This window comes from Camelina sativa, chromosome 15 (assembly GCF_000633955.1).
Source record: "Camelina sativa cultivar DH55 chromosome 15, Cs, whole genome shotgun sequence".
Lineage (NCBI taxonomy): Eukaryota > Viridiplantae > Streptophyta > Magnoliopsida > Brassicales > Brassicaceae > Camelina > Camelina sativa.
In genome coordinates, this window is record NC_025699.1 from 29,343,562 (window position 1) to 29,351,514 (window position 7,953).

A 7,953-nucleotide genomic window follows, 5' to 3' on the forward strand; every position below is an offset into this window, starting at 1 on the left:
TGTCCCTTTGTAACTACCATGGAGAAACGTTCCGTCGACAACAACAAATTTANATATGTAAGAAGGCAACTCGCTAAAACTTTCCTCAGGAGTTCCCTGATGGATCTGCCTTGCATTCAGCAGCGTTCGATATGCCTTCCAATAACCCATCTGTCGACACCAACAAATTAATAAATCAGCCATAATATATAAATAACTCAGCCGATACATTCGAATAAGTCAGCCTTAAATAATCAATAAATGAGCCGTAAAATGTAGATAATTCAGCCTATACTTACCTATAACTCAGCCATTGTTATCAATAATTAACTCAGCCTATACATACCTATAACTCAACCATTATTATCAATAAGTCAGTCGAAACATAGTAATTACCTTTAGACTAAATTGCTTATTGAAAATGACTCCGACACTTTTAGGTTTAACATCCGGACCAAGATCACCAAGATAGTCCCTGTAAAGACCTGCCAGTACATCAGCTGTTGATTGACGGCATCTAGTAGAACGTTCCGTCACAGAACATGTGTGTTCCGAATCGTATACACGAACATGAAAATCCGGGTCATCCCCTTGTACAGATGCACGAACTCTCCAAATACATCCTTTAACCCAACACCTAAAAACCACTTGTCTCGGATTTGAGACTGGTACATTAAAATCAAATCCATCCCTAACCGAAATAAGTTTCACGTGATTCCTGAACTGCTTTTTGCTACTGTATCGTTGTCCTACAGCAATTTTTAGCGTTGACACCTCCAACCTAATAGCCTCCGGATTCATCTTCGATCCGGCAAAGTTATCATCTCTATGAGCTTTCTTCTGAGGAGGCGGAGTAGGTGGGTCTTCCACTGTACTCTGAGGCTCGCCCAATACAGAAAACTTCTCGTCATCAGATGACTCACCATCGGAGTCCTCGAAAACATCAAATCGGGTTGAAAATTCATCGTCTTCTTCTTCGTCAGATGCTACTTCAACAGCTTCTTCTTCGTTTTCTTTGTCAACAATCTTACCATAATCAAAACAAGTGCCTTCAAATCCCCCACCGCACACTTCGGGGGTAGATTCTGCTTTCGAGTCTCTGCTTCGCCGAATCATACTTCCTCTAGCTCCACTAGTTTCTGTAGACTCTTTCGCCGAAAACTCTACACAGAGACGTAGCTGATCGGTTTTCCATAGACCCAAAAAACATTGCAACTGTCGATCATTGGAGACAAAAACTGGTGGAGTATCATGCGCCATATGTTTCATTGCCCTGTTCGAGAACATGTAGCTCAGCTTTAGCTCATGTCTAAACGAGTCCAATCCGTAGTCTTCAAGAACAAGCTTAACAAGCTTGTCGTATGTTGTGCCTCCATCTATCTGCACAACTATACACCCTCTCTCGTCGGAGTTAAATACATATCTCTGTGTCTTTATCCAATTACCGGACACAACTAGTACCGGCACTGGATCCATGAAATATAATGAAGAACAAGGTGGAGAAGAACAAAAGTAGAAGAACAAGGTGTGAAGAAGAAAGTGAAGAAGAAGTAGAAGAACAAGGTGAATAAGAAGGTAAAATAGTTCACTTATTAACCAGTTGAAGAACCAGAGTCGAACGACGTTTCGTATTTCCGGAGAAAAAGATGATGACATGGAATGCTGACATGGATGCTGCATCCGACGTGGCAAATCAGCCATGAAACAATACCATAACTCAGCCTAACTAAAACTCAGCCACAACACGAAAAACATTACAGTAATTAAAAAGCAAAAAAAATTGCTGCCAAACTCAGCCGCTTCATGAACTGAAAATATGTAACTCAGCCGTATCGTTTGATAAGTCAGCCGTAACTGAAAAACATTCTAGTAATTAATCTTTTGCCAATAAGTCAGCCGTCAAACGGCTGACTTGTCGATAAGTCAGCCTATTACGGCTGAGTTATAGTTTTTTTACCATAACTCAGCCGTAACTACATCTCATAAGTCAGCCATTTTTCATAACTCAGCCAGTCGGAAAATGGCAACTCAGCCGTGTCGTTGTGATAACTCAGTCAAAATTTTGACAACTCAACCGTGTCGTAGCGATAACTCAGCCAAAATCTTGACAACTCAACCATCAGGTGAAAACTCAGCCATTACTACAGCTGAGTTATGCGCATAACTCAGCCAAATTTAATAAGTCAGCCATAACTCTTGGCTGACTTATAAGCGTAACTCAGCCAGATTTTCATAAGTCAGCCGTCCGCTCTTACTCAAATGTTTTTTTGAGTAACTCAGCCGCAACATACTCTGTATCGCGTTACGGCTGAGTTATGGTACACGTCAGCGATTTCTGACGTGGCGTCTGACGTGGCAATGGCATTTTTGTAATAACGTTTTTTCCGGTAACATAAACCAGGGGCACGCTGGGTATTTTGAAAATACCCGAAACATTCTAGTAATAAAAAAGTTTTTTGTAGATTCTGGTAATATTACCTAAAATGAGTAACATTTGAGTAATTCACCCTAAAAATAATTTTAAAATAATACAACAAAATTATAAATTCAAAAAGTAAAATAAAAAAAAAATAAAAAACCTAACTTTTCTTAACTGTTTTCCCACTCCTCCACGATCTTTGCAAATTGTTTTTTTTTTTTTTAAATATTAACTAAAATCATTCAAGTATTACAGAACTATCAAAAAAATCCAAAAATCATCGAGACCATCTTTGTTGTTCCTCTTTCCGCCCACTTTTTTTTTTTTTGGTTCAAAAGCTTTACTCCACTTATTTTCACAATTGTCTCTCTTAAATCAATAATTGATCCTCACTCAGCCCTTTAAAATTTTCTTAGAAGATATCATGGATTGTTACCACATATCAGGTATAGAATGAAGACGACATCGTAAGCAATCTGAAGCAACTAAGAAAAGCTCAAACTTTTATGTGGTAGCAAACTCACGCAAACTTATTTTTCCATATGGCGAGCGATACAAGAATGAAAAGTAACAGAGAATTGGTGAGTATAGTAAAGTAATCAATTCTGTGTGTTATTCAAATGTTTACTTGAAATATCCGATCATGATAATATATGACTATTATCATTTGCACTACGGTATTTTTCGTATAATATATGTATAACGATTAAAAAATATATAGATTTGACTTTGCTGTACTATGTCTCTGACTCTGACTCTACGTACGTTTCTAGCTATAACTATCTTTCTCATCTCATCTTATTATGTTTTTCTCTTGAAGGTGAACGATTACCCGCTTTATCCATACAAACACAATGGTGTAGCCGTGTAGATGGAAAAGTGATTAGAGGATTAGTCTTCTGTATAAGGTATCAAGTTAAACCCAAATTATGAATTGAAAACAAAACCAAAATGACAACGGTCTATGTTGTGTTAATTATTCAGGCTATGTTTACATTTTTCTCATATTAATCTTTGAATCTATATTTTTCCCGTACGAAGTACGGGTCTAATACTAGTATTTAATAAACTCTGAATAATTATCAACATTAATATCGCACATGCATTTAAGAAATCATCAATCTTGAAGCAATCACATCCCCACTCAAATGCTTCTCATTACATGTCCACTCATGCAAATGCCTCCACATTTTTCCATTTCTCTGGCACATTCGTCGATTAATGATTTAAATGTCTAGGAATATTATCCGCATTATAGCATTGTGTGAGACGCTAACCACCATGTATCTCATGTTTATGTGGTAACTAAAAATCTGAAATATATATTTTAAGATATATGAGAAATTGAGAATGGTGGAAATCATATTAACATATATGAAGAATGAACTGAAAGAAATCTAGAATTTGGAAGGATGAATCAGTTTAATTAACATCATTGTGGAATGAACTACATAAAAAAAAAAACTAAAAGTTGGAAAGATAAATCAGTTTATTATTTACGGCAATCATTTGTGGTTACTAAGATCCCTGTAAATGGAATACATTGTGTTTATGAAGGAGAATAAATTTGTGATAAAATTGTGACATGCATTCAATCATTGCAAAAATGTAGCAGAATTTGTTACAAAGTCGTAACGAATACAATCATAGCAAATATATTGTTGCAATAGCACTACCTTCTTGTAGTGAACCAAGTATCAGTCCATTGAATTTTAGCGGATTTGATATCGTACCTGAGAAGAATTGAAAAATGAAATATAGTTCAAAGGTCGAATAGAGGTTTTTGGGTCTTGGCCATGATTATTTTTGTTTTTCTTTTGTGCCTATGAAGTTATGATTTTCATAAAGTATATATTCTTTAACCATTACTTTATAGGCAAATTCATATATTAGTTTATATTAGTATTTTTTTACGAGATGAACTTATGGTTACCCTTAAAGGATATAAAGTATCAGTTTATATTTGAAATATATTATTTACTAGATGGACAATATATGGATCTAAAGTCACATTTCTATATTTTTGTAAATACAAAAATCCATATATACATTAATTCATTTTATATTCTCTGAAAATTATTTAATAATCTTCAATTTCTTATTTTAGTTTTTTATTTATTTATTTAGGCTTTAATTTTCATAAGTTTTCAGTTTAAATGTATCACAATAACCAATCTTACTGTTGGTCATCACAAAAGGATCAAGATTTATTGTTGGAAATGGACAAACAATTCGTTCATGCATAGATAACATTGTTAACTCCCATTCGCCATGCCGATATTCAAAAAGGCCTCACAAGATTCTTTTCGTTTACAAGTATTGATAGTCAAACAAGGAACTCACTGTTCATGGGATATGCATAAACTCTCTACTTCGGTAACCACGAAAGACCAGTAGATCATTAAAACATCTATCTCTCAAAGGAAGATAAGCCGGATCAATTAATTTGTAACTACACATTCTCTGGAGATTACACAGTCAGATCAGGTTATTGGTTCCTAACTCATGATCCTACTGATGATAATCCTCATCCTAACATCCCACACGGGTCTGTTGAATTAAAGAATAATATATGTATACTGTGCATAATGACAAAGATCAAATATTTTCTCTGGCGTACCATATCCCTAGCCTTGCCTACTACTACAAGACTACGTACCCGAGGCATGAATATTGATTGACCTGTTCCCGATGCAGAAAGGATGATGAGTTATAAAACCATGCTCTATTTACCTGTCCTTTTGCCATTTCAGTTTGGCGATTAGCCAATACTTCCTCTCTTAATTGGAGTCAACTATCTGATGATGCGGAGGAAAACATTTCTACACTCATATCTTATTCATCTCGACTGGACATCTCCTCTCATGATGCTCTACAACCTTTTTGGCTTCTTTGGCGTATTTGGAAGGCCAGAAACAACACAATCTTTAACAGTTACAGAGAAAGTGTTTCTAAAACTGTTTTACAAGCTCAAGCTGAAACACAAGAATAAATTTATATTATGATGAACAAGACGGATCCTCGAGAAATTTCACCAAACACATCGGTGGACAGTTCTTCCCCAATCTTCGGTGAAATGCAATTTTGATGTAGCTTTTGATACGATTAATCTTCAGGCAACTGGTGGCTGAATAATTTGAAACTATATCGGTACACCCCTTGCTTGGGGTCCAACGTTTCTAGGTTATGCTGGAACTCCACTTGAAGTAGAAACAAAAGCCTTACTAGTTGATTTGCAACAATCATGGATTAGAAGATACACAACTGTCCTTTTCGAAGGAGACAATGAGAATCTTATCAAAATTGTCAATAGTTTTCAGAAGAGAAGAGCTCTAACAAACCTGACTCAAGATATTCACTATTGAATTTCACAATTCAATTCAACTTCTTTTCATTTTACAAAAAGAGAGTGTAATAGTGCTGCCCATAACTTAGCAAAATATGGTTGTCATGAAAACATTTTTTACTCTAAGTCTGTAACTCAGCCAGCATGGTTTCGAGATTCTCTTTGTATTGACAATTCTTAAAAGGAATAAAGTAATTATCTTGTGGAAAAAAAAATGTATCACAATAATTTTTTTTTCAAAAATTACTAATATTTTAATTAAATTTCCAAATAATATGTTATCGACTAATGTAAAGGTGTGCATTATATCTTATTTTTGTTTAGTTTTTTGACTAAGATTACGGTAAATTAATGTCAAATTTTGAAAGTTAACTTGTATAGAGTACANTTTTTTTTTTTTTTTTTTGCCAGTAGAGTACAAATCAGCTCAAATGAGCCAATTAGCAGGAAAACTGTTCACAAAGGTAATAGGATGCGACTCCACTCTAGCACGACGCGCCAGCTTGTCCGCACTACCATTCTGTGATCTGGGAATCTGAACTACAGAAAAAGAAAGAAATTCATCCTTATCTTCTTCAATTACGTCCAAATATGTCTTGAAAGCAGGCCACTCAGAAGGCGAAGACACCATCTTCACCAAGTCAGAACAGCCTGTGAGAAAAACAACTTTCTCATTATCTGCACCAATCATACACCGCATTGCCCAAATAAGCGCTTCGACTTCCGCATGGAGGGGTGACAAACTACGGCGAGAGTTAGATGCACCCATAGTGGGAAATTCTCCCTCAGGAGAAATGCAGTGCCATCCTCTGCCAGTAAACTGGTCCGTCGCCTTCCAAGATCCATCCACATAACACTGGTGACTGGTTCCATATCTATTAACCGCAATACTCGTATGAACCGTAGAGGCAGAGATAGGTCGGGACCCATTATGAGGTAAAGATCCTAAAGAGTTCTCCTGGGCCAGAAACCAAAGCTTTGCTTCCTCTTCCGCTATCTGTAAAATCGCTAATGGATTGGAATCCAAATTGCTGAATAACTTATCATTTATGGCCTTCCAGATATACCAGAGAATCCACGGGAACACCTCCACCGAAGGAACGTCCTGAAATCTCCAAAATAAAGAGTCCATGTAGACAGAGTCTGAAGAAAAACTACCTGAGGATGTCGGAAATGGGGACAAACCCCAAACCTGACAAGCCGGAGGGCATAAAAAAGAGCATGATTGATTGTCTCCTCCGTCCCTCCACACACCTCACACTCCACATCACATCTCAGTCCACGTCTCCGCAGATTAGCTGTTGTCGCCATGCAACCCGTAATTGCTTTCCACAAAAAATGTCTAATTTTTGGTGGACACCGAAGCTGCCATACAAATGCCTGGAGAGGAATAATATTGGGGCCAGAGACCGGGGAGTCAGATTCCGGTTTCTGACGCAAAGCTTGATATCCAGATTTAACGGTGTATACACTGGTTTTTGTCAATTGCCAACCCAAGCTATCCCGTGTGGTCAGATTACCAAGAGGTAAAGCAGAAATAAAGGCAACATCCTCCGGCTCAAAAGAGGCCGAAAGCAAGGCCAAATCCCAGGAGTGCGAGCCCCGGTCAATAAAAGTTTCAACTCTAAGCGTAGGATCGACTGGCGATCCTGAATGCATTGTTGATCTCGGGGATTGAGCAGGAATCCAGGGATCAGACCATACTAAAATGGAATCTCCCGATCCTACCCGTTTAATGAGTCCTTTGTTTACCAGAGAGCGAGCAGAAACCATGCTCCGCCATCCATAAGAATGTCTATAATATCCAGTGGATCAGAATGTCTATAATATCGACCTTTGAAAACCTTTGCAAATAAAGAATCTGGAACTGAAATCAACCGCCATAGTTGCTTAGCCAACAGTGCGGTATTGCAATCATCCAGACACCAAAAATCCAAACCTCCCTCCATCTTATCACAACATAACTTATCCCAAGCGATCCAATGTAACCCTCTTGTTTCTCCCGAAGAGCTCCACCAGAAATTAGAGATCGCACTAGTAAGTTTCCGAGTAACTGTTTTCGGCAGAAGAAAACAGGACAGAACAAAAGTAGGAACGGCGGTCGCCACCGATTTGATCATAACCTCTTCCCCCCCCCCCCNNCCGAGACAATAGCCTAGCAGGCCAGCCACCAGCTCGTTTTTGCAACCGATCCTGAACGAAAGAAAAG